Here is a 17207-nt window from a genome sequence, read left to right on the forward strand (position 1 = left end):
TCAACTAAACAGAAAATTAACAAAGAAACACAAACTTTAAATGATACAATAGACCAGTTAGACCTAATTGATATCTATAGGACATTTCACCCCAAAACAATGAATTTCATCTTTTTCTCAAGTGCTCATGGAACCTTCTCCAGGATAGATTACATCCTGGGCCATAAATCTAGCCTTGGTAAATTCAAAAAAATTGAAATCATTCCAAGCATCTTTTCTGACCATAATGCAGTAAGATTAGATCTCAATTACAGAAGAAAAACTATTAAAAGTTCCAACATATGGAGGCTGAACAACACGCTTCTGAATAACCAACAAATCACAGAATAAAAAAAAAAGAAATCAAAATATGCATAGAAATGAATGAAAATGAAAATACAACAACCCAAAACCTGTGGGACACTGTAAAAGCAGTGCTAAGGGGAAAGTTCATAGCAATACAGGCAAACCTCAAGAAACAAGAAAACAGTCAAATAAATAACCTAACTCTACACCTAAAGCAACTAGAAAACGAAGGAATGGAGAACCTCAGGTTTAGTAGAAGGAAAGAAGTCTTAAAAATTAGAGCAGAAATAAATGTAAAAGAAATAAAACAGACCATAGTAAAAATCAACAAAGCCTAAAGCTGGTTTTTTGAAAGGATAAATAAAATTGACAAACCATTAGCCAGACTCATCAAGAAACAAAGAGAGAAAAATCAAATCAATAAAATTAGAAAGGAAAATGGAGAGATCACAACAGACAACACAGAAATACAAAGGATCATAAGAGACTACTATCAGCAATTATATGCCAATAAAATGGACAACGTGGAAGAAATGGACAAATTCTTAGAAAAGTACAACTTTCCAAAACTGAACCAGGAAGAAATAGAAAATCTTAACAGACCCATCACAAGCACGGAAATGGAAACTGTAATCAGAAATCTTCCAGCAAACAAAAGCCAAGGTCCAGAAGGCTTCACAGCTGAATTCTACCAAAAATGTAGAGAAGAGCTAACACCTATCCTCCTCAAACTCTTCCAGAAAATTGCAGAGGAAGGTAAACTTCCAAACTCATTCTATGAGGCCACCATCACCCTAATACCACAACCTGACAAAGATGCCACAAAAAAATTAAACTACAGGCCAATATCACTGATGAACATAGATGCAAAAATCCTTAACAAAATTCTAGCAATCAGAATCCAACAACACATTAAAAAGATCATACACCATGACCAAGTGGGCTTTACCCCAGGGATGCAAGGATTCTTCAATATCCACAAATCAATCAATGTAATACACCACATTAACAAATTGAAAAATAAAAGCCATATGATTATTTCAGTAGATGCAGAGAAAGCTTTTAACAAAATTCAACATCCATTTATGGTAAAAACTCTCCAGAAAGCAGGAATAGAAGGGACATACCTCAACATAATAAAAGCTATATATGACAAACCCACAGCAAACATTTTCCTCAATGGTGAAAAATTGAAAGAATTTCCCCTAAAGTCAGGAACAAGACAAGGGTGCCCACTCTCACCACCACTATTCAACATAGTTCTGGAAGTTTTGGCCACAGCAATCAGAGCAGAAAAAGAAATAAAAGAATTTCAAATTGGAAAAGAAGAGGTAAAACTGAGTTTGCAGGTGGCATGATCCTCTACACAGAAAACCCTAAAGACTCCACCAGAAAATTACTAGACCTAATCAATGAATATAGTAAAGTTGTGGGATATATAATCAACACGCAGAAGTCCCTTGCATTTCTATACACTAATAATGAGAAAGTAGAAAAAGAAATTAAGGAAACAATTCCATTCACCATTGCAACAAAAGAATAAAATACTTAGGAATATATCTACCTAAAGAAACAAAAGACCTATATATAGAAAACTATAAAACTCTGGTGAAAGAAATCAAAGTGGACACAAATAGATGGAGAAATATACCATGTTCATGGATCGGAAGAATCAATATAGTGCAAATGAGTATACTACCCAAAGCAATCTATAGATTCAATGCAATCCCTATCAAGCTACCAGCAGTATTTTTCACAGAGCTAGAACAAATAACTTCACAATTTGTATGGGAATACAAAAAACCTTGAATAGCCAAAGCAATCTTGAGAAAGAAGAATGGAACTGGAGGAAACAACCTGCCTGACTTCAGGCTCTACTAGAAAGCCACAGTCATCAAGACAGTATGGTGCTTGCACAAAGACAGAAATATAGATCAATGGAACAAAGTAGAAAGCCCAGAGATATATACACACACCTACGGACACCTTATTTTTGACAAAGGAGGCAAGAATATACAATGGATTAAAGAATTTCTTTAACAAGTGGTGCTGGGGAAACTGGTCAACCACTTGTAAAAGAATGAAACTAGATCACTTTCTAACACCATACACAAAAATAAACTCAAAATGGAATAAAATCTAAACGTAAGACTAGAAACTATAAAACTCCTAGAGGAGAACATAGGTAAAACACTTTCCAACATAAATCACAGCAGGATCCTCTATGACCCACCTCCCAGAATACTAGAAATAAAAGAAAAAATAAACAAATGGGACCTAATTAAAATTAAAAGCTTCTGCACAACAAAGGAAACTAGAAGCAAGGTGAAAAGACAGCCTTCAGAATGGGAGAAAATAATAGCAAATGAAGCAACTAACAAACAACTAATCTCAAAAACATACTAGCAACACCTGCAGCTCAATTCCAGTAAAATAAATGACAATCAAAAACTGGGCCAAAGATTTAAATAGACATTTCTTCAAAGAAGACATACAGATGGCTAACCAACAGTTCAAATCTCTGTTGTTCAAGGGTCAATTGCACTTGCAAAGAGACTGTTCTGCATACAGGTCTTGGGTATTTTTACTGTTAGCAAACTTTCTGGGTGAATCAGAGTCCAATTGCATTTGAAAAGGACTGAAAAAATAAACCTCAAATGGTGAAATTAGCACTATGAAAACAAGGAACAGAAGAGTCATTCAGAAGAGCCCTTCCCATCACAGCTTGAAGATGACCTTCCATTCTGTGCCAACCACATGCAGGTGCATACACAGTAAGCAGTGACATAGAGCCTCTACTCAGTTTAACAATATTTATGTTCCTTAGTGATTTGTCCTATGATGAATTTTTAAAGAGTGACAAAAGTAATGAGCACTCTTATTTTCAAACTCAAAGAATCTCCCTTCAGACTTCAGTAGTTCTGAGTCTCTCTACATAAGTAAGACATTTCAATTTTTTAAGACTCACCTAATGGAAGATCATATTATTATTATTTTGCATAGATACATAATCCACAAAGAAAATGCTCCTAAAGGTACAAATATTAATATTTCTATGTTGCCTTATATATGCAGGGACAAATAATCATTTTTGTTATTTTCCCCAAAATTTGGGTTTAAATGTTGTACTTTAAAGATGTTCACCCATTTTGTCCCTTCTTTTAATCCTCATGTAAAGAAAATAAATAGAGAAAAAAATAGGGGAAGAAAATGTTTAACACTGAAAAGGCAAAATGGATTCAGTGATCCCTGAAGTTTAAGTAACAAGGCTCTTCAAGTCACTGCAATTTTTTGCCCTCTTTTGACACTTTAAATAAGATGTATATGCTGGTGGATGTCTCAAGTTTTAAATGATAAACCAAGGAGTGTAATATATCAGAAGAACATTCCTCTGAAGACGTTTTTCTGAATGAAAAATATGCCACCCAGAATGTGCTACAAAATGTTAATGGCTTCAAGGCTATACAAATTTGAACTTTATTGAAATGTGCTGATAATGAGAAAGATTGTGAAATTATATACTGGGTTGTATAACAGTAAGATTATGGCAAAGAAAGCACAGGGAACAATGCATCATATTGCCATATAGAAGGACCCCAGGCATTCAGCAATCAAGGGATGGGGACCACTAACCTTTCTCTTGCTGGGCTTTCTAACAAAACTTAGCAGCTAGAGAATTTAGTGTGACTTTGATAATGAGATTAATAGCTAAACCAAGAGGCAAGAATGGCCAAGGGGAGCAAGTATTTTAAAAACTCATATTTTCCAGAGCACTAAAGACAATGGGTTGCTGCTGCTGCTGCTGCTGCTGCTGCTGCTGCTGCTGCTGCTAAGTCACTTCAGTTGTGTCCAACTCTATGTGACCCCATAGACAGCAGACCATCAGGCTCCCCCATCCCTGGGATTCTCCAGGCAAGAACACTGGAGTGAGGTGCCATTGTCTTCTCCGAGACAATGGGTTAGTCATATTTAACTATCCTTCTCCCTTCTCACCTTCAGCCCAAATCAACAGAATATCCACAAAGAGCTGCCAGGGAAAAGTATTTTGCATTTTACTCCATCAAAGTTTTGAAAGCCAATATTTACCATTCTGTAAGAAATGGGAAAGAGCCTTACCCCACCTTAATGGTATAGGCATCAGAAGTGGTTATTGTGATGCTTCTTTCTGGTTTCCTGCCCAGAAACCAAGCATGGTCTGTGTTTTTGAAGTTTAACTATATTTCCATCAAATTCTCTTCTTTTGGACTTAACATCCAGTTTCATGAAAAAAGCTCTCTCTTTTTAAGTTTCCTTTCATAACTATATTTGAAAAAAAGATTTATTTTTAGGTTTCACTTTCAGGTTGGATATTACCTCTGACAAAATGTATTAGGGGTTGATATGGATGGTCTATATTCCACAGAAATTGTTCTTAATAATCCCTTAGTTGATCTCAAAAGTTTAAGTTTTGCCAAAAGTAAGTAATGAATGGGGTACCATGGAGATGGCAATAGTAGGTAAAAATAAGAGATATTATTTTAGACAGATGGAGCAAGCTAAATTCACTGTTCCTATTTTGGCTTTTGTTAAGATACCACTATTGCTTTTAGCTATCCATTATTCACCCTCACAGAAGTGTTAAGTTGGAAAATGAACCCTGCCATTTACCTCTAATGTTCACTTAACAGAAATAAATGCAGCCGCCACCTTCCAAGTCTAAATTGTACGAGATGGAGTGTCTGACTATAACCTTGACAAGGTGTCTCATCACTTGTCTGAGAGATGCATTCAGTCAGCATCTAATCACATACTGGAATCAGAAATAAGTCTGGAACACTCTGAATCCAGCGTGGAGAATGAAGTTCGTATTTGGGGAGCAATTTTATTGGTTGGCAATGGATTGCAGATTAAAGCAACAGAACACTTAAGGACTGGAGAGAATTACAGATTTGGACTCCTGATTGCTTATTTCCATAATACTTTGTCATTTTGCTGTTAATAATCACAATCCTGACATTGAGGTAACAGCACTTTCATTCAGGCTTCTTCCTTTCTTCCCTCATGAAATTAAACTCTTACAAGGGGGCTATATGAAGTCAGACATCTTGGGAATATACAATGAATTCAAAATTTTACTTAGCTTATTTCAGTTTAAACACACAAAGGACACCACAATTTCAATTTAAAAAAAAATAAACCTAATACTCACATAGAATGTAGTCTCATAAACAACTTAGCTTCAGGCAAATACTGTGAAGCTAATCAACCTTCTAAAATAGTATTTGCTAAATATCTGAAAGCTTCCACCTCTGATTACCTCTACAAGATATGGAATAATTATGTATCCATTCAAATAAGAAATCAAGAAATACTAGAAATATATGTGACTAAAATTACTATCCAGTCGAACCCATTATTAGAGTTTAAATCAGCTATACATTATGAAGATACTTGTTTAATAAATACCTACCTAGTGCTAAGGGCTTCCTAAGTGGTGCTAGTGGTAAAGAACATGTCTGTTAATGCAGGAGATGTAAGAGAAGTGCATTTGATCCCTGAGTTGGGCATGGCAGCCCACTCTATTATTCTTGCCTGGAGAATCCCATGGACACAGGAGCCTAGTGGGCTACAGTTCATAGAGTCCCAAAGAGTCAGAAGCAACTTAGCACACACCCACAACTGAAACGATTTAGCATGCATGCACATAGTGCTAATTATGTGTAAGTCATTGTTCTAAGAAATGTGTAAATAATCACACAGTCTAGTTTCAAAGAAAGTATTGAGGGTATTATTATTACACACATTTTACAGGGACTTCACTGGTGGCCCAGATGGTAAAGAATTTCCTTGCAATGCAGGACACCCAGGGTTGATCCCAGGGTCAGGAAGATCCCCTGGAGAAGGGAATGACAACCCACTACAGTGTTCATGCCTAGAGAATTCCATGGGTGAAGGAGTCTTTACAAATGAGTAAACTAGACATGAAGAGAGAAAGCAACTTGGCCAGAATCACCAGTTGGTAAGAGGTAGATATAGAACTCAATCCCTGGAAGTTTGGCTACCAATATCATCCTATTCTGCGACTCATGAGTTATGACAATAAATTTTTTTATTTTTGTAGACATCTCAACGGTTGACTCCAAAGGACTGGTGGCAAAAACTTGGTATTTTCCTATGTCATTATAATGATTTTGCTCAAATAGGGATAACCTCTAAAATTAAGTAACCACCAACATTGTCAAAGTGAATTTGTATGTTATCTCATTTAATCTTCAGGCAATATGCATAGGCATTTCTATTTGTATTTTGCAATTAGGAAACTAAGAATCAGAGAAGTCAAGTAACTTTCCCTAGGTCATACTGCAAACACTCATTCCGGTCTACTTGACTCCAAGTTTTCCTATCTACCACAAACCACATTTTCTAAAAATTCTGTGCTATTGGATGATATGATTTGTGGGTTTCTTTAGGAAAGTAATGTATACTTTTGGTTTTTCCCTAAGACACTAATTGGGGCTTCCCTGGTGGCTCAGTGGTAAAGGATCTGCCTGCCAATGCAGGAGATGCAGGAGGTGTGGGTTCTATCCCTGGGTCAGGAAGATCCCTTGGAGTAGGAAATGGTAGCCACTCCAGTATTCTTGCCTGGAGAACTCCGTAGACAGATGAGACTGGCAGCCTATAGTCCATGGGATCACAAAGAGTCAAACACGCTTGAATGATTGAGTGTGTGCGCACACACACACACACACACACACACACACACACATCATACTTGCCCATGATATCAGGTACTCAGGTACGGACTGACCACAGCTAGTCACTAAGAAGGGCAAAAACCTTTATATAGGACCATAGAAAAAAAAATGTTACTTAAGCATCCATACCTAAGTAATATATTCTCACATGTGAAAACTTTAATCAATTGAACAAATTAACATTTTCATCAGTCCAAATAAACATGACTTATTAAAAATCTTCAATAATTTGAGTCAAAACAATAACTCTTGCTTTTGTTCTTAAAGGTACATGAGTATGGGTGGGCTCCTGGAGTTGGTGTTGGACAGGGAGGCCTGGCGTGCTGCAGCTCATGGTGTTGCAAAGAGTCAGACACGACTTAGTGACTGAACTGAACTGAACTTGTTCTTAAATTTTGAGACCCACCATTTTGAGGACCTACTGCCTCTGTGCTCAGGCTGATTATCTCTTGTTCTATGTGGTCTAAATGAAATGGGATTTCTGGGATGTAGAAGAAGGGAGGTAAGTTCATGGACTCTATAGCCAGGTTGCCTGGTTGTAAATCCTGACTCAGCACTTACTTGGGAAGCTATACAACCCTTCCATGCCTCAGTTCCTATAACTGAAGATAATAATAGTGCACCCCTCAAAAGACTCATAAGACTTAAACACTTTTTGTAATGAATAAAATCAAGTACTTTTTTGCTGCTATTTTAACTGTGATATCAAAGTATTTTTACCTTGAAAAGTTAAAGTTTTAGTCACTCAGTGGTGTCAAAGAGTCAGACACGACTGAGTGACTAACACACAGACACAGACACAGACACAGGCACACACACACACACACACACACACACACACATTCTTAGAATGCTAGAACCTGGTCCAGTGTCTAGCTCATGTGAAGTGAAGTGAAAGCATTAGTTGCTCAGTCATGTCTGACTCTTTGTAACCTGATGGACTGTCTCCCTCTAGGCTCAGGCAAGAATACTGGAGTGGGTAGCTGTTCCCTTCTCCAGGAGATCTTCCTGACCCAGGAACTGAATCCAAGTCTCCTGCATTCAGACAGATTCTTTACCATCTTAGTCAATATTTCCTATCAATTTTGCTGTCACTAAAATGAACACTTAAAGTGAGAAACATTGAGGTTTTTACAGGAATTGATTGTTACCTGTTGCATCAAAAAATCAGTAAACCTAAATACTTGTACACAGCCACTATTGAGTATCTAGCTTTAATGGGTATCACATGTACAAGTTTCTACCAATCTAAATCAAAAGCCCTTATTGTTTTTTAAAAAATATAGCCACTTGTTTTTAATTTCAGTAAATCACTGTCTTAAAAATTAGTTATCTTTTGTTTGAATTATTATCTAAAAAGGAAAACTAGGTATGAATGAAATCTCTATGTGGGTTTAATCAACAATTATTTCATGTTCCATATTCCTTGGTCAAGTGTGGACTAATTTTATTTAACATTATTACAAGAAAATCACCTGTCTCTCACATTTTAGGATGTTTGACCACTTGTTCCAGTTCAAAATAACATTCAAATGCCCCTGCTATATAAAATTCTTAAAGATTAGCATTTACTCAGTTGTAAGGATGTTAAGGCAGTCACTGCAAATGATGGGTTAAAAGGAGTAATTGAGACTCCCCTAGAGGTCCACTGGTTAAGAATCCACCTGCCAATTCAGGGGACACGAGTTTGATCCCTGGTCCAGGAAGACCCTCCACGCTGTGGGGCAGCTAAGCCCGTTAGCCACAATTACTGAGCACATGCACCACAACTACTAAAGACTATGTTCCCAGAGCCTGTGCTATGTAAGACGAGAAGCCACTTCAGTGAGAAGCCCTAGCACCACAACTAGAGAAAGCCCTTGAGCAGCAACGAAGACCTAGCAGAGCTATAAATAAAGGGAGTAATCTCTGTCCCTCAGCTTTCTCTGCCCCTCAACTTTCTCTGTTCCTCAACTTTACCCAGTAATATACCACTAAAGAACCTGCCTGCCAGTGCAGCAGATGTAGGAGGCATAGTCCCTGAGTCAGGAAGATCCCCTGGAGAAGGAAATGGCAGCCCACTCCAATATCCTTGCCTGGAGAATCCTATGGACAGAGGAGTCAGGTACGACTGAAACAACTTAGCAGGCATGCATATACCATTATAGCATTCACTGTAATTCATAATTAAGCATGATCACCCAAAACTCTCACTTATGTGGCAAAGTATCAGACCGTCTATTTATGTAGCAATCTATTGATCTGTTGTTGTTCAGTTGCTCAGTCATATTCCACTCTTTGTGACCACATGGACTGCAGCACACCAGACTTTCCTGTCTTTTGCCATCCCCAGAGCTTGCTCAAACTCATGCCCATAGAGTCGGTGATGCCATCCAACCATCTCGCCCTCTGTCATCCCCTTCTCCTCCTGTCTTCAATCTTTCTCAGCATTAGGGTCTTTTCTTATGAGTCGGCACTTCACATCAGTTCAGTTCAGTTCAGTTGCTCAGTCATGTCCAACTCTTTGTAACTCCATGAATAGCAGCATGCCAGGCCTCCCTGTCCATCACCAACTCCCGGAGTCCACCCAAACCCATGTCCATTGTGTCAGTGATGCCATCCAAATATCTCATCCTCTGTCGTCCCCTTCTCCTCCTGCCCTCAACCTTTCCCAGCATCAGGGTCTTTTCAATGAGTCAGCTCTCTGCATCAGGTGGCCAAAGTATTGGAGTTTCAACTTCAACATCAGTCCTTCCAATGAATACCCAGGACTGATCTCCTTTAGAATGGACCGATTGGATCTCCTTGCTGTCCAGGGACTCTCAAGAGTTTTCTCCAACACCACAGTTCAAAAGCATCAATTCTTCGGTGCTCAGGTTTCTTTATACTCCCAACTCTCACATCCACACATGACTACCGGGAAACGATAGCCTTGACTAGACAGACCTTTGTTGGCAAAGTAATGTCTCTGCTTTTTAATATGCTGTCTAGGTTGGTCATAACTTTCCTTCCAAGGACTAAGCATCTTTTAATTTCATGGCTGCAATCACAATCTGCAGTGATTTTGGAGCCCAGAAAAAATAAAGTCAGCCACTGTTTCCCCATCTATTTGCCATGAAGTGATGGGACCGAATGCCATGATCTTAGTTTTCTGAATGTTGAGCTTTCAGCCAACTTTTTCACTGTCTTCTTTCACTTTTATCTGGAGAAGGAAATAGCAACCCACTCCAGTATTCTCACCTGGAAAATCCCATGGACGTAGGAGCATGGTAGGCTATAGTTCTTGGGGACGCAAAGATTTGGACACAACTGAGTGACTTCACTTTCACTTCACTTTCACTTTCATCAAGAGGCTATTTAGTTCTTCACATTCTGCCATAATGGTGGTGTCATCTGTATATCTAAGGTTATTGATATTTCTCCCAGCAATCTTGATCCAGCTTCTGCTTCTTCTAGCTCAGCGTTTCAGCTCATGATGTACTCTGCATGTAAGTTAAATAAGCAGGGTGACAATATACAGCCTTGATGTACTCCTTTTCCTATTTGGAACCAGTGTGTTGTTCCATGTCCAGTTCTAACTGCTGCTTCCTGACCTGCATATAGGTTTCTCAAGAGGCAGGTCAGGTGGTCTTGTGTTCCCATCTCTTTTAGAATTTTACACAGTTTATTGTGATTCACAAAGTTAAAGGCTTTGGCATAGTCAAGAAAGAAGAAATAGATGTTTCCTGGAACTCTCTTGCTTTTTCAATGATCCAGCAGATGTTGGCAATTTGATCTCTGGTTCCTCTGTCTTTTCTAAAACTAGCTAGAGAACGCATGTAAGAATTAAAGATTTTAAAATTTAAAAAATAAAAAACTAAATAAATAAAATAAAATAAAATAAAAATAAAACTAGCTAGAACATCTGGAAGTTCACAGTTCACATATTGCTGAAGCCTGGTTGGAGAATTTTGAGCATTGCTTTAGCAGTGTGTGAAATGAGTGCAATTGTGTGGTAGTTTGAGCATTCTTTGGCATTGCCTTTCTTAGAGACTGGAATGAAAACTGACCTTTTCCTGTCTTGTGACCATTGCTGAGTTTTCCAAATTTGCTGGAATATTGAATGCAGCACTTTCACAGCATCATCTTTCAGGATTTGAAATAGCTCAACTGGAATTCCATCACCTCCACTAGCACTGTTCTTAGTGATGCCTCCTAAGGCCCACCTGACTTCACATTCCAGGATGTCTGGCTCTAGGTGTGAGTGATCACACCTTTATGATTATCTGGGTTGTGAAGATCTGTTTTGTACAGTTCTTCTGTGTATTCTTGCCACCTCTTCTTAATATCTTCTGCTTCTCTTAGGTCATACCATCTCTGCCCTTTATTGGGCCCATCTTTGCATGAAATGTTTCCTTAGTATCTCGAATTTCCTTGAAGAGATCTCTAGTCTTTCCCATTCAATTGTTTTCCTCTATTTCTTTGCATTGATAGCTGAGGAAGGCTTTCTCATCTCTCCTTGCTATTCTTTGGAACTCTGCATTCAGATGGGTATATCTTTCATTTCCTCATTTGCTTTTGGCTTCTATTCTTTTCACAGATATTTGTAAGGCCTCCTGAGACAGCTGTTTTGCTTTTTTTGCATTTCTTTTTCTTGGGGATGGTCTTGATCCCTGTCTCCTGTACAATGTCATGAACCTCTGTCCATAGTTCATCAGGCACTCTGTCTATCAGGTCTAGTCTCTTAAATCTATTTCTCACTCCCACTGTCTCGTCATAAAGGATTTTATTTAGGTCATACCTGAATGGTCTAGTGGTTTTCCCCACTTTCTTCAACTGAAGTCTGAATTTGGCAATAAGGTGTTCAGGATCTGAGCCACAGTCCATTCCCGGTCCTGTTTTAGTTGACTGTATAGAGCTTCTCCATCTTCAGCTGCAAAGGATATAATCAGTCTGATTTCTGTTTTGACCATCTGGTGATGTCCATTTGTAGAGTCTTCTCTTGTGTTGTTGGAAGAAGCCGTGAATTGATACCCCATGTCCAAAGTAAGAGAAACCCAAATAAGATGGTAGGCGCTGAAAGAAGGCATCATAGGGCATACAGACTGAAACCACAGTCACAGACAACTAGCCAATCTGATCACATGGACCACAGCCTTCTCTAACTTAATGAAACTGAGCCATGCCGTGTGGGGCCACCCAAGACAGATGGTTCATGGTGGAGAGGTCTGACAGAATGTGGTCCCACTGGAGAAGGGAATGGCAAATCACTTCTATATTCTTGCCTTGAGAACCCCATGAACAGTATGAAAAGGCAAAAAGATAGGACCTTGAAAGATGAACTCCCCAGGTCAGTAGGTACCCAAGATGCTACTGGAGATCAGTGGAGAAATAACTCCAGAAAGAATGAAGGGATGGAGCCAAAGCAAACACAACACCCAGTTGTGGATGTGACTGGTGATAGAAGCAAGATTTGATGCTATAAAGAGCAATATTGCATAGGAACATGCAATTTAGGTCCATGAATCAATGTAAATTGGAAGTTGTCAAACAAGAGATGACAAGAATGAACATTGACATTCTAGGAATCAGCGAACTAAGATGGACTGGAATGGGTGAATTTAACTCAAGTGACCATTATATCTACTACTGTGGGCAGGACTCCCTTAGAAGAAATGAAGTAGCCATTATGGTCAGCAAAAGAGTCTGAAATGCAGTACTTGGATACTATCTCAAAAATGATAGAATGATCTCTGTTCATTTCCAAGACAGACCATTCAATAGCACAGTAATCCAAGTCTATGCCCTGACCAGTAACGCTGAAGAAGCTGAAGTTAAACAGTTCTATGAAGATCTACAAGACCTGCTAGAACTAACACTCAAAAGAGATGCCCTTTTAATTATAGGGGACTGGAATGCAAAAGTAGGAAGTCAAGAAACACCTGGAGTAACAGGCAAATTTGGCCTTGAAGTATAGAATGAAGCAGCAAAGGCTAATAGAATTCTGCTAAGAGAATGCACTGGTTATAGCAAACATTTCACATCAGGTGGCCAAAACATTGGAGCTTCAGCATCAGCATCAGTCCTTCTAATGAATATTCATGGTTGATTTCCTTTAGGATTGACTCATTTTATTTCCTTGCATTCCAAGGGACTCTCAAGAGTTTTCTCCAACACCACAGCTCAAAGGATCAATTGTTTGGCACTCAACCTTCTTTATGGTCCAACCTTCACATTCGTACATGACTACTGGAAAAACTATAGCTTTGACTATATGGATGTTTGTTGGCAAAGTAATGCCTCTGCTTTTTAATATGCTGCCTAGCTTTGTCATGTATCAATATCTATCTTCTATAGTTTTACTTTTGTTTCTGTGCTTATCCATTTTTCTTAAATTAAAGCATTGAGACCTTTCTAGGCTCTTTGCCCTAAAAGAGACATTCAGCTGATTAGAAGGCAGGGAACATTTTATATTCTGAAATTTTATCCCTACATGCTTTGATTCTAAATGTAAACTGAGAAGACACCAAGCTTATAAATTAGGAAATTTTCAGCTGTTATTGGCAAGGCATTATAATGGTCTCAAAAAACAAATTTAATCTATTTGTAATTGCTGTAGTGGTCCAAGAAAAATCAGTCCCATGTGGAAGGACAAAAGAGAGGAGGTAGTAAGATAAGAAACTTAAGACTCTACTGGGTTCTGCAGACAGGAGATGTGCACTGGGAAATCCTAGAAGAAGCCTGGCAAGGAGAAAGTTCTCTGAGAGCAACAGGATCCAACTTTCTGCCTGAGGAACAGGGCTAGATTAATGAGGATGAGATAACTCCCCTGAGAATTCTGTCCCCAGGGAAACAGAGTGTGGCAAGTGAATACGTGTAACTCCAAGTATGTCACACATGTGTCACTTACAGCAGTGAGGCAAAAAAGGGCTGGGTGAAGAGCAGTAAGAAATGACCTGATATCTACATACAAGGTCAGGTGGCCAATGCCCAAACAGGATAATGGGCATCTCATTTGAGTGAAGAAATGACAAGAGTGTCCTTTCACTATTTGGTCCTCCATAAGGCTCCTGCAACTCAAACATAGATTTATGGATAGAAAAGATGTTTGAGAAATTTTTCTTTCGTTTTCCTCCATTCCATATGAATAAGAATGAAGAGGAAATTGGGTAACAGGAAAATGAAATTGTAGTTCTCAATATTCCTGAATTTTGTAACTTGTACCACCTGCACATAATAATCAGAAATATTTTGGCTGTTTTTGTGCCCTGACCACCACCTCTGCCATGGTAAATGCTCTAAGTCCTGATTTTTCCCCCTCCACTCTTACAACCAGTTTGTTCCAAAGATGTCCCACTGCAGAACTGGATTGCAGTGACAGAGCGCCTCTCTGTTTATCAGTTTCCTCTTTCCCAAGTGTCCACACTCAGGAAGATGACTGCGTGAGAGAGAGAAAGCTGTGTGTACAGTATAGGTGTGTGTGTGTGTGTGTGTGTCTTTTTTAAAAACCTGAATATTAGTTTTATTTTTTATATATTTATATTTTTAAGATTTATTTTAATTGGAGTATAATTGCTTTACAACAACATGAATCAGCTATAAATATATTTATATTTCTTTCCTCTTGAGTCTTCCTCCGTCCCTGCACCCCACCTGTCTAGCTCATCACAGAGCACTGAGCTGAGCTCCCTATGCTCTACAACAGCTTCCCAGTAGTAGCGTATATACGGTCCTGCATGGTCGTGCATATATGTCCATGCTACTCTCTCAATTTGTCCCACTTCTCCTTCCTCCTTTGTGCCCTCAAGTCTGTTCTCTACACCTGCTTTTCTATTCCTGCCCTGAAGATAGGTTCATTAGTAACATTTTTCTAGATTCCATATGTACGTGTTAAAATATATTTGTTTTTCTCTTTTTGACTTTCTTCACTCTGTATGATAGATTCTAGGTCCATCCACATCATTACAGATGACAAAATCCCATTCCTTTTATGGCTGGAATAGATTCCATTGCGTGTGACACACACCACATCTTCTTCTAAGCATCTGTCAATGGACATCTAGATTGCCTCTATGTCCTAGCTATGGGAGAGTGCTGCAGTGAACACTGGAGTGCATGTGTCTTATTGAATTATGGTTTTCTCAGGGTACATTCCCAGTATTTGAATGGCTAGATGATTAGACAGAGTCTCACATCTTACCATGGCCTGCTGCTCCCTGTCTGCCACGTTTGGTGTGGCTCCATTTCTCAGACTTCCAGTTCACTCATGGTTAGTTTCTTTCAGGGAGCCACATTTCCTCCCTCCATTTCCATCCGTTGAGTGAAACCATGTCCATCTGCCCAGCTGATGTATTTCTGACTCACAACATTAATTTCTAAATCTTTCCCAAGTGCATCTTTAGACACACACGAGGGGCAGAGCTGGGCACCTGTCTCAGGGTACTGCTCAGTTAGTGCAGGTGAATGAACACAGAACATTCTACAGCAGTGAGGGAAGGGTCTTTACAGAACAAAGAGGATGTCTTGGGGTTTATGTGGACTCATTCCAAAAAGGAGCCTGATGGACTCTCATGGCCAAAGACCAAATCCTGTGATTCACACAGCACTTAAATTCCTTCCTTAAGGTTGCTTCTGATTTTGAGACCCACCAAAAAGAAGTGGATGAAGGAATGATTTGATGTGTTACCATTATAAATAGTTTTCATCTAATAATGTGAAAAGTTACTTCTTTTCTCAAATGAGTAATTTAAACACAAAGTTAGAATAAATGGCTATTTTCTAATAAAGGAAAAATGCCCTTGTGTCAAGGGCATGATCTAGGTCTAGAGATAAAGTGCCCTTCAAATACCTTCTGTGTTTAATCAGTGAGCTGACCTTGTTGTGAGGTTAACCAGGCTGATTTTACAGTCAGGACAGATGATTCTCATTTATTAAGCTAACAAAACTCCCCAATGAAACATAGTCTTTTGAGTATACAGTTTAAATGGATTGTAATCCATTAACTTTCATTATTAGTCCTTTATTCTCTTGTGTTTAAACCCTTCAAGATGTGAATTTATTATCATAACCATAATTTAGTTAGGAAGGGTTTATGGTATTGTGAAGAATTTGATCTTTATCACTATAGAAGGGATAGATATTAATTCTCTAGTTGGTTGCTGAACATAGGCACACATGGATTAAATGAATACACATTCAAACAGATTTCAATATTACATTGCCCTCAAAATGGTACTATAAATGCTTACTTTGGAAGAATCCCATTTTATGAAGATCTGCTTAAAATGAAACTAAATACTTATGTTTCTCTATTTTCCCCCAAGCCTCTCCAGAGTTAGTTTGTAGGGGAAAATGCTTTATGATCTAAATTATTTTGATTCTTAATGCAAGACATCCTAATACCAGAAAAAGTAGTCATTTTTCTTTACATTATGACTGGCCAAGTGCCTTGAATAAATGACAATATTATCTAAGGTCTGAGATTTCTTTTTAGGATAGTTTTATTTTGTGCTATTCATTATTCCTATAACATATCAAAAATATCTCAGTTGGAATGACCGTCAGAAGAAAAACCTGTTTTTTATTTTTATTCTCATAAAAGCTCATCAGAACTTTGCAATATTTTTAAAAATATAAGAACCATAGGAATCAACATAATAAAACCCTCCCCAGTGGTGGACTAAGCAGTAAATTCTTTGGGCTTTGAGGAATTTTCTTTTTCAAGATAAAATGCTACATTTATTGTAGTATTTATGTATCTTTTGACCATTTAATGAGTATAAAACAGTGCTAATATTTTAATTATGTTTCTATCTTTTCATGGGTCACCAACTAAGGTTTTGAGGACATTATTCTAAGTGAAATATGCCAGAGAGAGAAAGACAAATACTGAATGACCCCATTTATATGTGGAATTTGAAAGGATCAAAACCTATAGAAACAGAGAGTTAAATGGTGGTTGCCAGGGGCTGAGAAGAAGGAGAAAATGAGCAGATGTTAGCCAAAAGCCACAAACTACTAGTTATAAGATGAATAACTTCTGGACATCTAATATACAGAATAAAGATTATGGTTAACAATAATGTATCACATCCTCAGCAGTAAAGAATTTCCATGGGCTTCCCAGGTGGCTCAGCAGTAAAGAATCCACCTGACAAAGCAGTAGACATGGGTTCCATCTCTGGGTCAGGAAGATCCCCTGGAGAAGGAAATGGCAACCCACTCCAGTAT

The sequence above is a fragment of the Ovis canadensis genome, chromosome 2 (assembly GCF_042477335.2).
Source record: "Ovis canadensis isolate MfBH-ARS-UI-01 breed Bighorn chromosome 2, ARS-UI_OviCan_v2, whole genome shotgun sequence".
Classification (NCBI taxonomy): Eukaryota; Metazoa; Chordata; class Mammalia; order Artiodactyla; family Bovidae; genus Ovis; species Ovis canadensis.